Genomic DNA, 21,469 nt, shown 5'->3' with positions numbered 1-21,469 from the left:
GGATTACATATTTGAAATATGTGGCAATTAATTTTTTTTGACAAACATTATTTTGTCAAAAATGTTTACATAGATTTTTTTTTTTAATTCAGCCTAGACCAGGCAGAGTGTTGACAGAGCAAGGTGTTAAGAATCCTTTCTTTTTTGTTCAGAAGTTGGTCTCATTCTCTGCCTCATATTCTTCTCTCTCCCCTCATGTACCGCAAGGGTAAGAGGGACTGCGGTTTCCTTGTCACAGTGGGGTGAGGTCAGGATGTAAGCACCACATTTGGCTAATCAGTCAGATATGCTTTAAATGTTATTTATTACCACTATTATTATTTTGGAGATACTTAATGCTGTAAGTAGAAAGGGAGTTAAGAGTATGGAATCTGGCCCCAAACCGCTTTGGATAATCCGGGTTTTTCCCGCTGCTTTGTGATCTTGGGCAGATGTCTTAATTCCTCTTTGCCTGTTTCCTCATCCATAAACTGGTGATGCTAACAACACTCACTGCAGAGAGTTCTTAGGGTTAAATAAATACTCCCTAAGCACTTAGTGTAAACCCCAGTCACATAGAGTTAGTACTATAAAAGTGTTTGCTAGGTATAATAAATGTGGAGGGCGCCAGCCTTACCTCTATGATACCGAGCTGTGTAGATGGTGTTATTGTATGCCTCCCTAGTCCTAGTATGTTTTAGGTGTCATTAACTGCTCCCCCCCCCCCCCCCGCCATGGGATGGATTCGAGTGTCGTAGTTGGATGGGGAACTTCCACTGGGCAGCGGCGACTGTGGGTTGTGTTAGTAAGAGGTGTTCCAGTATATGCTTGGGTGTAGAGGTGACTCCACTCGGTGCGTTAAAACAGGTGTTATACACCAGACAAATGGAACAGGTTCTTGTAAGGTCCGGTCCTTGCTTTTAGGTGAAGCTCTGCGGAGTTCCAAGGGGGCAGCGGGGACTGGGAGGAAGGCAAGAAGAGTGGGGAAGGCGCCGGGTGCGCGGCAGGACGGAGTGCTGCCCACTTCAGAACGTCGCGGGGATCGTGGGGTGCACACCTGTCTGGGCGCAAAGACCGAGCTCGTGCGCGCCGGTGTGTGCTAGCAAGGTGGGTCCACACCCTCTCCGGGCAGCGACGACCAAGAGCTCGGAGCGCTTCGTAGGAGGTGTCGTTACACACTTCCTGTGGGTCTAGCGGACCACGGCGCGTTTCCGGTGCCGGCTGGAGCCCGGGGTCCGAGCCCCCGCCCCGTTCGCCGGCCCCGCCCCGCCCACGCCCCGCCCCCCGCCCGCCGCGCTCCGAGCCGGGCGCGCGGAGCCCGGGGCGCACGGAGCGGCGCGCGCCGGTCGGCAGAGCCAGGCTGGCGCCCCCGCCCCCCGCCCCGCGCCTCCGTCGGCCGTCCGCCCGGCGCCTTCTCCGCTCTTCTTGCCTTTGCTCCCGGGCCCTCCGGCCGCTTTCCCTCCTTCCCCTCGGTCCCGCCCCGTCCAGCCCGGGCTGCCCGGCTCCCGCAGGCCCCCCCGCCGCCCGCGTTCCTATGGACAGACGCACAGACACCTGCAGGTGGGTGAGAGCCCGCGCGGGGGGCGGGGACGAGCGCGCCGACGCTGCGACCTGGGCCGGGGAGCCCCTTTGTGTGGGGGGCGGCCGCGCTGGGGTCCGCGCTGCCTCCCCTTCGGCAGCCGAGCAGTGACCCGGCTGAACCCTCTTTTGTCTCCTCTGGGGGGGGGGGCGGGGTGGGAAGGCCGAGAGTCAGGGCAGCGACTCGGGCGGCTGGCCGTCGCCGACGACGGGCTTGGGGGCGCGAGGGCTGAGACCCCGGGCGGCCGAACGGGCTCCCGGAGCGAGCGCGGGCGGCCGCGGCTCTGGTCAGCCTCGGCGGGGCCGGCCCGCCGCCCAGCATCTCCTGTCGCCGCCGCGGGCGCGCTGCGTGGGTTCTGACTCGCCTGCTCCTGCTCTTGGGTCTGTTTGGAGGTGGGAAGGAGGGCGGGAAGGAGAAAGAAAAGATCTGCTCTCTTAGTTTCCAAGTCTTGGGATGGTTGTGGAGAGAGGGAGAGAGGTGGTTCGGGTCTTTGCCCGACTTGTTTCCCTCGCGAGAGGCACGCTGAGGTGCGTGTGGGGCGTGTGTGGAGGAACGTGCATCGCTTCGGTCCCTTATTTATTGTTTCTAACGGAGGAGGGCTTTCTCCGAAGGGCTCTTCCGCCCCCCTCCCCCATCGGAGGCTGCGCACAGTGATTTGTGTTTGTTATCAAATACATCGACAAATGTATTCCCCTGGGTGCGAGGAGGCTGGGCTGACCAAATCAAACCAAAATCACAGACTGTTTCAGGTGGATTTTCTTCTTCCTTTTTTTTAAGGTTAGGTAGGGACTTAACAGGGAAATCAAAGATGAGCACGACTGTGATTTTTACGATTTTTTTTTACGTATATACATATTTTAAAGTTTGATGATAAAGTTTTGTTATTTCCCAGACTCTTTAGGATTAGCATGACAGAATCTTCTACCTATTAACTATAACAGTTAACAAGCGAGTCAGATAGTGACAGCTTCCACGGTGGAGGTTAAACTGAAGTGCAATAAACATCTAGCTTTTCGTTTAGGCTAAAACCTTTATTTTTGCTGGTTTAAAATATGAGGTCTTCCACCGCATATGGGGAGGACGTGAATGTTAGAACTGATTTTTCTCCCTGTGATTGTGCTTTCCCTCTTCTATTCTGTTTTCATGTATTCTCTTTCTGTCTAAAGGCCAACAATTGGGTTGTACATGGTGGATATAGTTTTTTGAAAAGTACCATAGGTCATATTTCTGAATTATTTTATTTATCTGGCTGAGTTTCTTATGAAGAGTTGATATGTATTTGTGGATATTCAGATTATAAATGAAGTTGAATAAGCACCCAGAAACTTAATTTTGCAGATTCAGTTTTTTAATGGAGGTATGCATTTATATCTTTGAATTAATCTCAATCTGGTGTTCACTTCTGGAGACTTTTTTTTTTTTCCTATTGTGCGAGAATCCGTATTGACAAATTTAAACCTGACGGTTATCAAGGAGATTAAAAAAATAGTTTTGGGTGCACTCAGTTATATGTACAACTATATATGTAGAAAACAGAGCCTTTCTTAAACACCTGAACTTAAAGGAAAAACATTGTGGTGGAAAACAGTTTATTTAAATCTTCAAGTAAGATGTGGAAATTCGTAAGAAAGCAATGTACAATTTTAATGCGGTTTTAATTAGGCAAACTGATTTTTGTCATTATAAAGAGGAGACAGTTTTAGTGTGCCAAAAAGAGTGATCTTTTTCTAGGAGAAAAAATTAGCCTACATTCTTGCCCTAGTTACATTAACAGACTATTACTATTGCATGACTAATTTTGTAAATATCTGGAGTGTACATTTTTGTACACTTAAAACCTAGAAGAGGCTACATCTAGCATTAATCTCACCAGTCCCTTTGAATTGATGGAATTTTATTCTTGGTTTGACTTCCTGTCTAGATTAGTTTAATGAATTTAGACTGCATAGGGCTCAGTGCATGGCGCTAGTAGGCCCTTGAGTAAGGTTCCTCTTTATTTTTCCATAAGGATGGCCCAGAGAGCATAGGTATTGAAATTTGTTCAGGCTTAATTAGGAATGGTGGGATGGAGTTCTAAAACACTCCCAGAGTTTCAGCTATTAGATTACACACTCTTTATCAGTTCTTAGAAGTTTAAAAAAAGATAAGCTAACAACTTGAATTGTTTATGTATTTATTTATAGGACTGTCAATCAGAGGGATAAGGTTTAACAAAGAGTCACTGTGTAAATTAAATATTAAGAGTGTGGCCTGTGTTGAGAATTGCTTGGCAACTTGTGGTTATGCCTAACAGTTTTCTGGGATTGGCAGTGTAGTGTCTTCACGTGGGCTGGCTAAAAGATAACACCTCGTTTTTTTTGTTTTGTTTTGTTTTTATTTTTGGCTCTGATATGTAGATATTAATTTTTTGGTTTTTGTATAATTAACGCTAATATTTTCGTGTAATCAGAAGCAGTCCAGAGAAACTTACATATTTTCAACTGATTTCTCTTCTGGTTTATTGGTGTTTAGGAAGGTGTATAAATTATTTTTCACTCTTCATGATTGAAATTTTTTTTCTGATACTTTTGATATGACAAATGTTACTTCCAGAAATTTTGAATTTGTAAAGTTGGATTTTAAATATAACTGAAAAATATAAACTGACATTTGCCAGTTTCTTTTTTTTAAACAACACTAAGCTGTCCAGTTAAATTTGATAGGCTTGAAAATCCGTAGACTTTTCCTGCTTTTAGTTATCAGTGTGGTACTATTAAAGAAAACCTCAAAATGGCCACTTTAGGTTACCTGGAACCCTCAAAGGACTAGTATTATCATTAGTAATAACCAATGGAAAGCTGAAAAGTAACAGTTTTATTCTTTGTAATAGATCTGTGACTTTCAAATCCTTCTTTTTCATGAAGTTTTTTATAGCCTGGTGTGGAAGCAGGTTTGACTGTGAGAGGTATGGACAGTGACCTCTCATTCCAGCCTTTATCGTCCTGCATTGTTTAAGAACGGCACAAAATCACGCTGCTCTTAGAAAATGCAGAATTCATTCTTGGATTAATATTCTGCTACCAGATGTACGAGGCTGGCTCTGAAGAAGATTTTTTCTCTTAAATACTGTCAAAAATAGAGAAGCTGAAGATTGGAGAGAAGCCATTTATTTTGAACAGTTTATTTTCTGACAGTTTGTGTTTGTAAAGAAACCTGCTCATAATATTTACTTAAGAAATCTACATAGTTGCCCGAAGAAGCCCCACAGGTTACTTTTTTTCATTTAAAAAAGTTTCCATAGAGCTTAACTCTTATGTGATACTTCTTGACTTTGCTTCTGATTAGTTGATTTATGGACTTTATTTATCAGCATGATTGGAGAATTCTTTTGCTATACAGAAATTGCACTCTGCCTGTGCTCTGGTCTGTTTCCTAGGTAACAAATGTACTGCATAGATTCCATAATGAGGACTCTGGTTGGCTAGTTACAGTGTAAATTCTGTTGTTTGGTAAAGCTTAGTCTCAAATTCAAATAAAGGTCAAGAAACCAAAAGTACTCAAGATGCGAATTTTTGAATTTTATTTTGTATCCAATGTCAGCAAAGTTTAATATGCTTTTCTGGAGAAAGACAAATTATGCAGCAATATTCAAGTGTATTTTGTAAAGTCTTAAACAGTTGGAGAGCTTTTTGACTATTCCATATTGGTAATACCAATGGCTCTAGTGACAAAACGTATTTCAAAACACTTTATCACACTATAGTATAGAAAGCAAAGTGATGTTGTCTAGGATGTCAATAATTGTTTTATTTTTTTGTATTAAAAGAAAAGTAACATCATATATGTTGCAAAAGATAAATTGTGCAACTTCATGTGAAATACAACTTTTAGGGGCCCCTGGGTGGCTCAGTTGGTTGAGCGTTGGACTCTTGATCTCATCTCAGGGCTTGGTCTCAGGGTCCTGGGTTTGGGCCCTGCATTGGGCTCGTGCTGGGTATGGAGCCTACTTAAAAAAAAAAAAAAGAAGTAAAAAAAAAAAAAAGAAGTAAAAAAAAAAAAAAAGACATAGAACTTTTAAAAATTTGAAGAAGACATTAAAACATTTAAGAAACTTTTAAAAACATTAAAAATCTTGGGATACCTGGGTGGCTCAGTCGGTTAAGCTTCGGCTCAGGTCATGATCCCAGGGCCCTGGGATCGAGCCCTGCATTGGGCTCTCTGCTCAGCGGGAGGCCTGCTTCTCCCTCTCCCACTCCCCCTGCTTGTGTTCCCTCTCTTGCTGTGTCTCTCTCTCTGTCAAATAAATAAAATCTTAAAAAAAAAAAGTTAATTTGAACTCTAAAAAATTATCCAAAGTTGCTTCAGTGACTTTCCCTTGCTTAGCAGGATTGGTTTTGGATTGTTTATTTACGTTTTTAGTTAATTTTAATTTCAGGAATAGTTTGGATTTTCTTTCTTCTTGGTTTTCCTCAAAACTGACAACTACTTTAAACTTTTCTGGCCTTTTCAGGTTGCAAATATTGTGCCCCTTCAGTTTTCCCTTGTAAGTATTTTCCTTTGTAAATACTTAATCTTTAAAAAATTTTTTTGCCTTTTTTTTTTTTAAAGTAGGCTCCACGCCCATTGTGACTCCATGAGCCTGAAATCAAGAGTCGCATACTCTACCGACTGAGCCAGCCAGGCACCCCTATTTAAAAATTTTTTAATCATTGTATTCTTTAATGCATAATCACCACATATCAAAAGCTCTACTTTTCTGAGACTTCATCCTTCTGGAACAGAGTTAACAGTATTTGTGAACTTTTACCCAGCCAGAACAATTTCCTCTCCCCAACCAGTATTAGTTAACAAGGGCTCATAACAAAATATGACAGACTGGGTAGCTTAAACAACAAAATTTTCTCATCGTCTGGAGGCTAGAAGTCCCAGATCAAGATGTTGGCAGAATTGGGTTCTTCTCAGGCCTCTCTTCTTGGCTCTCAATTTCAGTCTTCCTCAGATGTTTTGACTGTGTGCCTGTGTCCTAATCTCTTCTTATAGGACATCTATCCATAGCCTTAGAACTCACCCACATGACCTTGTTTTACCTTAATTACCTCTTTAAAGGCCCTGTCTCCAAATATTCTCTCATTTTGAAGTACTGGGTATTAGGACTTCAGTGTATGAATTTGGGGGGAAAAACAATACAGCTCATAATATAACCTATTCCTCTGCTCATTGTCTTTCATAGATACAGACATACTTCACTCTGTATGTGTGATATAATCGAGTCCCTAGACTACTTGATTCCTACTCCCTGAGATTTCTCAGTTCTGTTTGCCCCCATACAAATCACATACTACTCTGTCACCTTTGCCTATCATTAGTCTTGGTTCTACAGTTAAATTTATTCAATGCACAATACAAGTCCTTATGCCAAGGCTTCTGTAATCATTTGATAGTCTGAAGCTCTTTGAAGCCTAATAAATGGCTCATGTGAATAATGTGTCTTGTCTTTTATGTTTAAAACTGTTTATCTGTGAGGGGCGCCTGGGTGGCACAGCGGTTAAGCGTCTGCCTTCAGCTCAGGGCGTGATCCCAGCATTATGGGATCGAGCCCCACATCAGGCTCTTCCGCTATGAGCCTGTTTCTTCCTCTCCCACTTCCCCTGCTTGTGTTCCCTCTCTGTCTGGCTGTCTCTATCTCTGTCGAATAAAAAAATAAAATCTTTAAAAAAAAAAACTTTATCTGTGGTTTTTATCCTTGAAGGCCAGTGTTGCTGAATATAAGTACTTGGCTCACATTTTCTTTCCTCAAGTTTCTTAAATATATTACTCTGTTGTAGGGTTTGGCAGACCTTTTCTGTGAAAGGCCAAATGGCAATTATTTTAGGCTTTGTGGAACATGGGTCACTGTCACAGTTATGTAACTGTGCCACTGCAGTGCAAAAACAGCCATATAGAGTATGTAAATGAAGAAGCATAACTGTGTTTAGTAAAACTTTATTTATAGAACCAGACAGTGGGCTGGATTTGGTGCACAAGCTGTAATTTGCTGAGTCCTACCCTATTTATTTTTTAGATTTTATTTGAGAGAGCAAGCATGTGTGAGAAAGCGTGAGCAGGGGGGAGGGGCAGAGGGAGAAGCAGACTCCCTGCTAAGCAGGGAGCCCGATGTGGGGCTCGATCCCAGGACCCTGAGATTGTGACTTGAGCCAAAGACAGATGCTTAACCAACTGAGCCACCTGGGTGCCCTGGAGTCCTACTCTATTGTATTCTGGTAAAAAGTGTTTTTGTCAGAATCTAATACCACTATGATTTTCTCTTTTCTTTTCTTTTCTTTTCTTTTCTTTTCTTTTCTTTTCTTTTCTTTTCGTGACTTTATCTTTCTCTTAGATGCCCAGAGGACTTTTTTCTTCATCTTTAAAGGCTGGTGATTTTACTAGAGCCTGTATTAAGTGTTGGCTGTTCTCTGTTAATTTTTCCAGATGCACAATGTGGATTTTATAATGTTGGCTTAAATATTTTTTCATAAATATTTTTATCAATGATAGAGTTTAGTATTTAATCTGTTTTATTGCTTTCATTTTCTTTTTGGGGTTCTCCTGTTACATGTATGTTGGATCTTCTTTGCTTTTCTTTTATAGCTATACCTTTCTTCAAATTCCTTTTTATCTTTTTTAATATTTGTTTTGTTTTTCTATTTTTCCTTTTTATCCTTTATTAAGCAGTTTCCATGGTACCTATTTATTAAGTCCAGTTTTGTCTTCCTTTCTGAATTTTTTTCTTTCTTATTCTGTCCTGAATTCTGTCATTTCTCTTTGTAAGTGCTCTTGTTGTGTGGCCATTCCCTTTTCCCCCCACTTTTCTGTCTGATGTATATTTTATAGCTTCTATCATTTTCTTAATTTCTTTTAATATTAAAATATTATGCTACCGTTCTCATCTACTCTATGGCCCTATTTTTGTGATGTGCCTTCTTTGACTATTGGTACTTTATTTAGTTCTTTTCCATCTTTTTCTCATAGTACCTCACATGGGATTAGATTGCATTCCTTTCTCTTGTTCATGTTTAAATTAGATGGATTTGCCTGCACTTTAGGAGAAGGTTTCTGTGATGGAGGTGGAAGTAGACCAAGGTAGTTCTTTTTTAGTTTCATGGTGTGAAATTTTTTCCTTTGTTGCTTTTGTGAAATATTAAAAAATATGGCCACTCAATTAAAATTAGAGTGAGATACCATTGCATACCCACTAGAATGGCTAAATGAAAAAGATGAAAAATATCAAGTGGTGATGAGAATGTAGAGTAACTAGAATTCTCAAGCACTGCTATTGGAAGTGTAAATGGGTACAGAAATATAGAGTGACGCCTGGGTGACTCAGTCGGATGAGTATCCAACTCTTGGTTTGGGCTCAGGTCATGATCTTGGGGTCATAAGATTGAGCCTTATGTTGGGCTTGGCACTCAGCGCACAGTCTGAAATTCTGTCTCTCTTTCGCTCTGCCCTCCCCCACTCTCTGTCTCTCAAATAAATAAATAAAATCTTTAAAAACATAAATGGATACGAACAATTTGGGAAGCTGTTTGGCAGTATTTACTGAAGCTTTGCATATGCATGTTTTATGGTTCAGTAATTGCACTCAAAGATATATGCTTACCAAAATAAATGTACTGGAATATTCATAGTACTGCTTATAATAGCCCCCAAACTGAAGTCTCCCCAAATGACAATCAGTATAATGTGTGGTAGAGTGTTACATTGATGGCCCCAAGTAAATGACATCTCTTGGTGTCTATGCCCATGTGTTGTCCCTTTGTACAAAGATTCTGATTTTAATCATGTAACTTACTTTGGCCAGTGGGACATTAGGCAAGTGTGGTGCAGTAGAAGCTTGATAAATGCATGCACATTGGAGGGAAATACTGCCCTGAGACCATAACATAAAGAAACACTCAAGTAGGAGAGGTCAGGTGGAAGAAAATTGAGGTACCTCAGCTGATGACCAGCCCTTACTGCCAGAAGTTGAGTAAGACCATCTTTGGCCTCCCAGCTCACCTGACCCTCCAGCTGAAAGTAATCACATGAGCAAATCTGAGTAAAGCCAGGAGAAAAACTGCCCAGATAACCCACAGAATTGTGAGAAAGGAGGAATTATTTTAAGTTATTAAATTTTAGGGTGATTTGTTATACAACAATAGGAAACTGAATCAGAATGGATAAATTGTTCTATATTCATAGAGTGGAACACTGTGGAGCAATGAGAATGAACAATCTGTAACTACATGCATAGTAAGTATGACTCTCACAGACCTATGTGGAGCTAAAGAAGCCAGGCACAAGAGTTTAAGCTGTGTGCCTTCACATATATAAAGTCCCCGAGCAGGCAAAATCAGCAAATTCTGTTAGAAGCCAGAACCTTGAGGAAGTAGTGACTAGAAAGGAGAAAGTAGAGGCTTCTGGGGTGCTGGTAATGCTCTGTTTCTTGATCTGGTTGCTGGTTACATACATGTGTTCTGTTTGTGAAATTGTGGAATATCAGCAAATTGTTCACTTTATTATTTCTCCCTTTTTGATTGTGTGTTATATTTCTTTTGTTTTTTTTTTTAAGACTTATTTATTCATTTTAGAGAGAGAACAAGAGCGAGTAAGCATGAGTGGGAGGGCCAGAGGGAGAAGGAGAGAGAATCTCAGGTAGACTCTGAGCTGAGCATGGAGCCCGACTAGGGGCTCAATCTCATGGCCCTGAGATCATGACCTGAGCCCAAACCAAGAATCAGTGGGTCAACCAACTGTGCCACCTAGGTGCCCCTATTTCTTTTTTCTTTTCTTTTCTTTCTTTCTTTTTTCTTTTTTTTTTTTTAAGATTTATTTATTTTAGAGAGAGCGCATGTGAGCAGGGGGAGAGGCAGAGAGAAAGAATCCTCAAGCAGACTCCCTGTTGAGTGTGGAGCCTGGCGGGGCTCTATCCCAGGACCCTGAGATTATGCCCGGAGCCAAAATAAAGAGTCCAACACTTAACCGACTGAGCCACCCAGGCACCCCTGATTGTATGTCATCTTTCAACATAAAGGAAGAAAAATGTCCTTTTTTATTGAGTCTTCTTTTTGTTATTCTCTGAAATTGACCTCCTTTGGGTCTCTCACTTATCCCTAGCAATGCCTTTTTGTTTGGTTTGGATTTTATTTTATTTAGTTATTAATATTTTATTTTATTTTTAAAAAGATTTTATCCATTTATTTGAGACAGAGAGAGAGCGCATGAACTGGGGGAGGGCAAAGGAGAGAAACAAGCAGACTCCCTGCTGAGCAGAGAGCCTGACATGGGGCTGCATCCCAGGACCCTGCGATCATGACCTGAGCCGAAGGCAGACGCTTAACCAACTGAGCCACCCACGTGCCCCTTAAGATGTTATGTTTTAAGTAATCTCTACACCCAGTGTAGGGCTCGAACTTACAACCCCAAGATCAAGAGTCACATGCTCCACTGGCTGAGCCAGCCAGGTGCTCCAATTTGGATATTAATTCCGACAGTTTTCTTTCTCAGGCTTCTTAGTAGGTCTTGTTTCCCATAGAAGCCTGGCAAACTTTACTTTTCTTGATCCAGTTTCACTTAAGTGGGGTCCTCTCTTTTTTAGAGTGATTGTTGGTAATTTTCTTATTCACCAGCTTTGTTAATATCAGAAGTCTCCTTTTTCTCCCCTCATCTGCCCAGTTGCTGATCCTGAGTTCCATTTTTATGTGTGTTTTAGTTCTACTCATCTGGGGTTCATGGGGGCTACCTCATCACCTAATTTTATTGAACATCATGTCTTTTGTTATCCTAGTTTTTCCATCCATGTGTTTGTTTTCTACTGAGATAATTGTAGATACACTTGCAGTTGTTAAGAAATAATAGATTCTTTGCCTGTTTGCCCAGTTTCCTTAAATGATAACATTTTGCAAAACTATATTTATAATATCACAATGAGGATATTAACTGTTATGGGCTGAATTGTATTCCCCCCAGATTCATATGTTGAAGTCCAAACCCCCAGTACCTCAGAATATGGCTGTGTTTGGAGGTAGGGCCTTTGAAGAGGTTATTAAGTTAAAACAAGGTTGTTAGGATGGTTGTAATCCAATCTGCTGTCCTTGTAAGAAGAGGAAGTTTAGATGCAAAAAGACACATCAGAGATGTTGTGTACAGAGGAAAGACCATGTGAGGACACAGTGAGAACTCTGCTATCTGGAAGCCAAGGAGAGGCTTCAGGAGAAACCAAACCTTCTGACACCTTGATCTTGGATTTCTAGCCTCCAGAACTGAGAAGATGAATTTCTGTTGTTTAAGCCACCCGATCTGGAATTTTGTTATGGTAGCCCTAATAAATGAATACATTGGCATTGATACCATCCACCACTCACATTCAGATTGCCAGTTTTATTGGTGCTCATTTGTGTTTGTGTATTAGGATCAGTACAGTACGTTTTATCACCTATGTATGTCCTGTTTCTGTCAGCCTTTCTATTCTGCTCACGTTCTTCCAGCCTGTTCTTAAGCTTTGACAACCATTAATGGGTCTTCCATTTCTGAAATTTTGTTGTTTAAAAAAATACTATATAAATGGAATCATATTATATGTAACCTTTGAGATTGGCTTTTTTCAATAAGCATAATTCCCTGGACATTCATCTAGGTTGTTTCATGTATCAGTTTGTTCTTTCTTTTTTTTTTTTTTTCTTTTTAAGGATTTTATTTATTTGAGAGAGAGAAAGGGAGAGAGCACAAGTAAGTGGAGGGGCAGAGAAAGAGGGAGAAGTAGGCTTTCTGCTGAGCAGAATGCTGGACATGGGGCTTGATCCCAGGACCCCGGGGATCATGACCTGAGCTGAAGGCAGACACTTTTTTTTTTTTAATGATTTTTTATTATATTATGTTAGTCACCATACAGTACATCCCCGGTTTCCGATGTAAAGTTCGATGATTCATTAGTTGCGTATAACACCCAGTGCACCATGCAATACGTGCCCTCCTTACTACCCATCACCGGTCTATCCCATTCCCCCACCCCCCTCCCCTCTGAGGCCCTCAGTTTGTTTCTCATAGTCCATAGTCTCTCATGTTTCATTCGCCCTTCTGATTACCCCCCCTGAAGGCAGACACTTAACCGACTGAGCCACCCAGGCACCCCAGTAGTTTGTTCTTTTTTATTCCTGAGTAGTAATCCATGGGTGTATGCTAGTTTATTTAACTTCATCTGTTGAAGGACATCTGGGTTGATTCCATTTCTTGAGTTACAGATGAAGCTGTTATGAAGGGCACCTGGGTGGCTCAGTCAGTTAAGTGTCTGCCTTCGGCTCAGGTCATGATCCCAGGTCCTGGGATGGAGCCCTACATGGGGCTCCTGGCTCAGTGGGGAGCCTGCTTCTCCCTCTCCCCCCTGCTTGTGCTCGCTCTCTCTCAATTGCTCTCTCTCCCTCAAATAAATAAATAAAATCTTAAAAAAAAATAAAGCTGTTATGAACATAATTTGTAATCTATCTGGGATACATACCCAGGAGTGTAACTGCTGTATCATATGATAATTATGTGTTTAGTCTTTTAAGTAACTGCCAAAGGTTTCCAGGGTGATTGTACAATTTTATATTCCTCCCAGCAATATATAAGTGATCTAGTTTCTCCACATGCTTGCTAACATTTGCTGTCATTATTTCTTATTTTAGTCATTCTGCTGTATGTGTAGTAACATTGTGGTTTTAATTTGCATTTCCCTAATGGCTAATATAGCACATCTTTTCATGTGCTTATTTACCATCCGTATATCCTCTTCTGAGAAATGTCTCTTTATGTCTTTTGCCTATTTTCTAATTGCATTTTTTTAATTTTTTTTTAAGATTTTATTTATTTATTCGACAGAGATAGAGACAGCCAGCGAGAGAGGGAACACAAGCAGGGGGAGTGGGAGAGGAAGAAGCAGGCTCACAGCGGAGGAGCCTGATGTGGGGCTCAATCCCATAACGCCGGGATCACGCCCTGAGCCGAAGGCAGGCGCTTTACCGCTGTGCCACCCAGGCGCCCCTGCATTTTTATTTTTTAATTTTTTTTACTATTTTGAGAGTTCTTTATATATTCTAGTTACTAGTCCTTTGTTCTTTGTCAGATACATGGTTTGCAAATGTTTTTTTCCAGCCTGTACTTTGTCTTAATCCTTTTCACATGAGCTTTCACAGAGCAAAAGATTTTAATTTAAATTTTACCAACTTTTCCTTTTATGGATTATGCTTTGGTATCAAATCTAAGAGCTCTTTGCCTCGTCCCAGATCTCAGAGATTTTTTTTCCTGTGTTGTTTTCTCCACATTTTTAAGTTACATTTTATTTTTATTGTTTTTTAGGGTTTTATTTATTTGAGAGAGAGAGAGAAATCACCAGTGGAGAGGGGAGGGACATATGGAGAGGGAGAAGCAGACACCCCGTTTAGCAGGGAGCCTAATGTGGGGCTTGATCCCAGGACCCCAAGATCATGACCTGAGCTAAAGGCAGATGCCTAACCAGCTGAGCCACCCAGGTGCCCCAAGTTCTACATTTTATAGTTAAGTCTGATCTGTTTTGTGTTAATTTTTATTTAAGGTGTGAAGTTTAGGTTGAGGTTCATTTTTTGCCTATGAATGTCCAGTTGCTCCAGCACCATTTGATGAAAAAGCTATCCTTCCTCCATTATATTGCTTTTGCATCTTTGTAAAAAAGCAGTTGAGCATACCTGTGGGTCTGTTTCTTGCTCTGCTTCATCCGTTTTTGTGAATAGATTTGAGGAGAGTCCAAACTAAGCCTTTGCTACTGTTCGGCTGGCTTAGAACTTCTTGTTCATTCTTAAGCATGATTTTTTTGTGTTATCTTGGAAAACTATTTTTTTTTTCCCTCTCTTGATCAAAGGGAACAAATATCTTATTAGGTAAAACAAAAAAAAAGGGGGATAAGATAAGCAGTAATTTGATTATTAACAGTTTTTTGAGTTTATCTTCTCTATAATATAGTGATAAGTCGACATATTTGTTTCAGAGAATTCAGTTCTTTTCTAAATTACTTGGGTTGTTAACATTTTCATGACAATTATGGCTCAATAATAATAAGTATACTTTGCTTATCTGACATCTTGAGAAAGCGGAGCTCTGCATTAATATATTTTTGTATAACTAAAGTTTATCTCTTGGACAAAAGTTAAAATTTTAATTATTTTTAGGGAAAATGTTTCCCACATGTGGTTAAATTTAAATAAAGGGTGGAAATTCAGTTACTTATGGAAATATGCCAAGAATCTGTTTCTGGCATCTGGATGAACACAAGCAGATAGAGAAATTTGTTTCTCTCCCCAGAAAATTCTCTTAAGCTTTCTGGCTCTGAAGTTTTGTAGCTTTAGACCAGTTTCCTACAGCCAGTGCAAGGAAGGTTCCATCCCCCAACTGACAAATCCATCAAATTCACGGATTTACCAAACCTTGTTTAAATAGCCTTTGAAGATTTCTGTGAAACTTTAGCTGAAGGTATTCCCATTCCACCTTCAGAGCAACATTTTAAGGAATGTTCTGTTTTTGAAAGCTAATAGTTACATGATGTTCTAGCCTTCCTATAAATATTTTCTTTTTGAATATATGTAATACAAGTGAATATATTCAATGAAAAGTATATATTTTTATAAATAATATTCTGCCTATGAATATATTGTTATGAATATAGTATATGTGAATATGTTCTTGATATGTAAATTTTTTTCTTTTTTTTTGCTAACTGGCTGGCTTCTTTCTGATGGATGAAAATCTTACCACAAATTATATTTCCTGTATACTTAGTATTTCTTTAATGATGTGTTTATACATTGATAAGTTATAAAATCTGTGCTTTCTATTAATGAAGTAATTGCCTCAAATGTTTAGGGTTTTTTTTCTTTTTTAAGTAAACTCTTCCCACCCTCCCACCATGTGGGGTTCAAACTCATGACCCTGAGATCAAGAGTTGTTTGCTCTACTGACAGAACCAGCTAGGTGTCCCTGGGGTTTTTCTTACTTAAAAATAATTTTTAGAGTCAAAATTCATTCTGTAGATTTGCCTTAATACCTTTTTAGTTGATGCCTTCCTGCTAATCATCCAAATAGATATTTATCTTTCTAAGAGCAAACTATTGGCCTGAGAAGTAAGGATATCCTTATACATTATGTAATAAGAAACAATATTTTTGTTAAAAAAGAATCCTAATTCTGTATAATGTTTTTTGAGAAAAGCGTAAATAGGTAAAAAGATCAGTCAGTTTGGCTATGTGAAAACTTAAACTTCTAAAGTTTGTTTTTTAAAAAAACAAAATTAAAAAGGAAGACAACAGTTTGGAGAAAATGCAGTGAGAGAGAGTTGAGGTCCTCATGGCACTATATTATTTTAATAATTTGCAAAAGAATTAATGAAACTTTGGGAAAGAATAGGTAAAATGAAGAGCAGTTATCTGCCTCACTGATAATTAAGCATAAAATAATACAGTAATACAGCAATCCACTTATTTTCTTTTCTTTTTCTTTTTCTTTTTTTTTTTAGATTTTATGTATTTATTTGACAGAGAGAGACAGTGAGAAAGGGAACACAAGCAAAGGGAGTGGGAGAGGGAGAAGCAGGCTTCCCACCCAGCAGGGAGCCTGATGCGGGGCTCGATTCCAGGACCCTAGGATCAATGACCTGAGCCGAAGGCAGATGCTTAACGGCTGAGCCACCCAGGCGCCCCTACTTTTAATTTTCTTTCTTTTTTTTTTTTTTTTTAAGATTTATTTATTTATTTGAGAGAGAGCGAGCACAAGTGGGAGGGGCAGCAGGAGAGAAAATCTGAGAATCCCAGGCAGACTGTGGGCTGAGCGCGGAGCCTGTCTCGGGGCTGGATCTCGTGATCCTGAGATCACACCACTGAAACCAAGAGTCAGATTCTTAATGGACTGTGCCACTGAGGATCCCTTTCTTCCTTCCTCCCTCCCTCCCTCCCTCCCTCTCTTCTCTCTTTCTCTCTTTCTTTCTTCCAGTATAATTAACATACAGTGTTATATTAGTTTCAGGTGTACATTAGTTTCAGCAATTCTATGTTACTCAGTGCTCATCACCAAAATTGTACTCTTAAACCCCTTCATCTATTTCACCCATCCCCCCACCCACCTCCCCGCTAGTAACCACCAGTTTGTTCTCTGTACTTAAAAGAGTGTGGTTTTTCGTTTGTCTCTTTTTTCCTTTGTTCCTTTGTTTTGTTTCTTAATCCATTTATTTTTTTAAAAAATATCAAATTAGCAAAAATATAAAATGAGATAAATGCCCATTATTTGTGAGGGGAAAGGAAGGGAGGAACTTATTCTCATATTTATTGCTGTTGGGTATATAGAATTCTTTTTTTTGTTCTTTTAAACTTTGAAGGTGTAGGGGAAGAAAAACTTTCTTCTACCCTCCTCAATTTTGTGGCTTGGCCTAAGTAATAAACAGATTAACGGGAGAAAAACATACAGATGTTACATAATATTTTTATGTGCACACAGGAGTCTTCATAAGCATATGAAGACCTGAATAAACAGTTAGAACTGAGACCATATATATATTTTAAACAAGGAATCAATATATTTATGGAGAAGTGAGTAGAAAAAGGAGTTTTAGCTAGAAGCCATAAATTGTGAGGCAGTGACTAGAAAGTATGTGGGGGAAACTAATGGAAGATAAGGGTTATTTTAGTAGGTATATTTGTACAGATCTATTTTGACATCGTCTCCCAGTCTCTAGTGTTAAGAATGTTCTTCTCTTCTTGGTATAAGAAGGTCACCTTTCTCATGGGAAATTTTACGACTTGCTTTTAGGTAGAAAGAGGGAGGTCAGAGGGACCTTCCTGCATTTGCTATTTCTCACATGCTTTCAGCCCAAAATAATCAGTATGCCAGAGTGACATATTTGGAACCCTTCTGAGCCCCTTGAAAATATAATACATGTAGCAATAATGAACATATTGGGTATATAGTTGATGAATTGTTGCAAATTGAATAAATGTGACTAGCACTCATATCAATGCACTGGACTTTATCAGCACCTTAGAGGAACCCCTGGTACTCCTTCCCATATCTAACACAATCTTCCTGAAGGAAAACAAGTATCCTGACTGATTGCTGAGTTATGGGGTATATATGCTCAGCTTTAGTAGAGACTGCTGGTTTTCCGGAGCGATTGTATCAATTTATACTGCCATCAGCAGTGTGTCAGTGTCCCAGTTGCTCCACTTCTTCATGATTATCATTTTGAAAAGCATTTTGACAGAATGTATCAAGAGCCATAAATATATCTATATCCATTTATCTAGTAATTCTACTAATTGAAAGGATAGAAAAAGATACATGCACAAAAACATGCAGCGAAGCAGAGATCAGAGACCACCAGCTAAATCTGGCCAACTGTAGCCCAAATTCAGTTACAACCACTTGTTTGTGGCTGCTTTTCTGCTGCAATGGAAGAGTTTAGTAGTTATTTCAGATACCTTGGAAAACAAAATATTTACTATCTGGCCCTCTCCAGAAAAACCTTGCTGACCCCTACTTTAGAGCGTTATTTAGAGTAGTAAAAGATTAGCAACAATCAGTATATCCATCAGTTGGGGAATTACTAGATAAGCACTTGGTGGAATAGGATATAACTATTTAAAATGATGATGATAGAGATTATTCATCCATCAAGTATTTTTTGGGCATTTGCTACGTGTTAGGTACTTTTCTAGGTGCTGGCAAGTCAGTAAAGACTAGAATTCGTGCCCTCATAGAACTTTAATTTTAGTGAAGAAGATAGAAAATAAACAAGTACATGAAATAACATGTTAAGAGGTGAGTGCTAAGATGGCAAAAAAAAAAAGGGAAGGGAGATACGAAAAATTTCAGGATTAGGGCTTGACATTAGATTGCCTTCTTTCTCTGAGAAAATGACTTTTGAATAAAGACTTGAAATAAGTGAAAGGGCTTGACATGCAGGTAGCTGGAGGAAGAGCATTTGAGGCAGAGGGAGAAAGCATGTACAAAGGACAAAGGTGGAAATGTGCCTGATGTGTTCTAGGAACAACAAGATGAAGGGCTGTAATAGAGTGAAGGAGGGAGAGAGTGGCAAGGGATGAGGTTGGGTAGGTAATGGGGGTGGAGTGGCAGTGAGGATGCATCATGGTCAATCTTGTAGCAACATGAAAAATCCCTGTCATAAATTGTTCAAGTAAAAAAAGAATGCTCTTCTCACTTCCATCTCCCCTTACTCCCTCTCTGCTCAGTAATGGCAATCATGTAAAGCAATGCATAATAAGGAAAGACTAGAAGAAAGTAATACCAACATTTTTAATGTCCTGGGATTATGAATTATGCTTCTTGCCACATTTCCTATAACTTGGCTATCTTCTGTAATAAAATGCATATTTAGAAACTTGAAGGATTTTGCATACTTTAGAAATCAGTTACTTTTAGTTGATTGTAGCCTGCCAGTGGATAGCACTCTTTTTTTTTTTTTTTTAAGATTTATTTATTTATTTGAGAGGGAGAGAGAGAGGGGGCACAAGCATGCAATGGGGGAGGGAGTAGAGGGAAAGGGGGAGAATCTCAAGCAGACTCCCCGCTGAGTGCAGAGCACCTCATGGGGCTCAATCTCAGGACCCTGAAATCACCACCTGAGCCAAAACCAAGGGTTGATGCTCAACCGACTGAGCCACCCAGGTGCCTCGGATAGCACTGTCTTAAATCATCTAAGGAATTGATGATTTTTTAATTATTAATTTTTCAGTGTTTGAACCAGAAGGCACGATGGAGATTATCTATTTTAACCCCTTCATTTTATGTTTTATAGGTAAGGAAATGATCTGTAGAAGTGAAGGAACACAGGCTTTCTTTTTATTAGGTGTTTTATGTTCCATCACTATTTAATCGGAAGTTATTCTGTACTTTGGTGATTTTTGTGATTAATGATTTACTTTAAGATAAAAAGAAAATCCTCAAAAAGAATGAAATCTAAATCCTGGTTGTCCAGATCTTCTTAGTGTGGAAACCACTGTAGCAAACATGGTGTTAATAATGAATTCTTTTTTTTTTTTTTAAGATTATTTATTTATTTATTTGACAGAGAGAGAGACAGCCAGTGAGAGAGGAAACACAAGCAGGGGGAGTGGGAGAGGAAGAAGCAGGCTCCCAGTGGAGGAGCCTGATGTGGGGCTCGATCCCAGAACGCCGGGATCACGCCCTGAGCCAAAGGCAGACGCTTAACAACTGCGCTACCCAGGCGCCCCAATAATGAATTCTTTTGGCTAGCATCTGGGCTAAGACCATGGATGTAGTAGAGCTCAGACTGCCTGGGTTTGTTTCTGGCCCTTATTAATGCTTAACCTCTCTGTGCTTTGGTTTCCCATTTACAAAATGATTTGTTACTGGGTATATACCTCATAAGGTTGTTGTGAGGATTAAATGAATTCATGTGGGTAGAATGCCAGGCACCTAGGCCAAATTATTATTGAGGCTTCAATATCAGGAAGGGAAGGTTTTTGAACACTAGGTACTGGAGAAAATTGAGTTCAACAAAATACTTGAATTGTGTTGTTGAAAGTGTATATGTCTCTGCTTTGACTTCATAGGTAAGATGTAGCAATTTATTAACATTTTAAAGCCTATCATCTTAATTAGCACAGTGGCTTCAAATCGTGCTCTTGTAGTACTTATGCTATAAATCTTTCACAGACAGTTATCAAATTTGGGGGGAAATAATACATATTTTTATTTGAGTAGGAGAAATGCTGTGACTTAGGTGGATGGCCTGAGTGAGTGGGTCATGTGACAAAACACAGAGCAAGATGAGTGGTAAAAGGGCAGTGGCTGGTCTAAAAGCTGGCTGGCACAGTGTCCAGCCAGCTCTAGGACAGATCGCTTGTTTACTGGAGCATGCAAGAACTTTGTTTTGTGCCTATATAGGTCAGGGCAGTAAAGTTCCATAAACACAGACACACACTGGTGAAAGGGAATCGAGTAGAGAGTGTTGAGGATGTAACCTTGTCCTTTGAAGTGTGCCACTAAAATTTTAGTATTTGAGTGCCCTTAACCTCAGGGAGGCTAAGCACCATAGAACTCACATAATGGGTATAGTTGAAAATTAACACTTTTTAAAAAAAGTTTTTCTAGAAAATGACTTTCAAAATGTATGATAAAACTTGTTAAAATTTGAAGTATGGGGGCACCTGGGTAGCACAGTCAGTTAAGCTTCGGACTCTTGGTTTTGGCTCAGGTCATGCTCTCAGGTTCCTGAAATCGAGCCCCCCAACTGGCTCTGTGCTCAGCAGGGAGTCTGCTGAAAGTTTCTCTCTCCTCCTCCCTCTACCCCTCCCCCCTGCTTGCTCCTCCCTCCCCCAAATAAATAAATCTTAAAAAAATTTTTTGAAGTATGGATAAAACAAAATTTAACTTAGACTACTTTGACAATTCGTGAAAAAAAAGTTATATTTTTCCTAGTAGGATTTATCTTAGTGAAGGATAATTTTATATACACACTGGGTCCCTAATATATTTTTTGTTTGTGACAATTTGGGGATTGCATAAAATTATATTACTTTTTAGTGGGAAAAATCTGAAATCTTTTTATGTTGATTTTCTTTTCTTCAGTACTGAGTCTTCAGAAGTTTTACTTGCTCAAGCTGCTGCTTTTTTCTTTTTAACATAGCTGGATAAATGCAGCTGTAGTCAGCAGTGTTTCTGCCACACTAGCTTCGTAAGAAAGTTTCTGCCTTCCTTGCAGAATCATGGGTTATAACTTAGGGTTTCTGTGGGCACATTAATTCTGAATAGAACCTGGGGATTGTGCTTCACTAGAAGTGTGGTGGTTTTAGTAGTGAGTTCCTAACAGGACTTAGGTACTTATATGCTCAGTAGGACATTGCTGTTGTAGCAGTTGTGGTATTTAATTGAACCTGA

The 21,469-nt window shown here is 39.9% G+C and overlaps 1 protein-coding gene across 5 annotated transcripts in view; it reads left to right on the top strand.

Annotated features, from left to right (window-relative positions):
- Window positions 1-1,373: 1,373 nt before the first annotated feature.
- The window catches only part of KIAA1958 (KIAA1958 ortholog), a 159,693-nt gene continuing 139,597 nt past the window's right edge, over window positions 1,374-21,469 (top strand). For all 5 annotated transcript variants that reach the window (XR_006782876.2, XM_087869470.1, XM_087869469.1 and 2 more), the window contains exon 1: window positions 1,374-1,539. The gene's annotated coding sequence lies outside the window, so the exon portion shown is untranslated. The remainder of the gene's footprint in view (window positions 1,540-21,469) is intronic.

The sequence above is a fragment of the Ursus americanus genome, chromosome 18 (assembly GCF_024610735.1).
Source record: "Ursus americanus isolate L20-20 chromosome 18, mUrsAme1.1.p, whole genome shotgun sequence".
Lineage (NCBI taxonomy): Eukaryota > Metazoa > Chordata > Mammalia > Carnivora > Ursidae > Ursus > Ursus americanus.
Note: the sequence above shows the minus strand (reverse complement) of the source record. Positions and strands in the feature narration are given on the sequence as shown.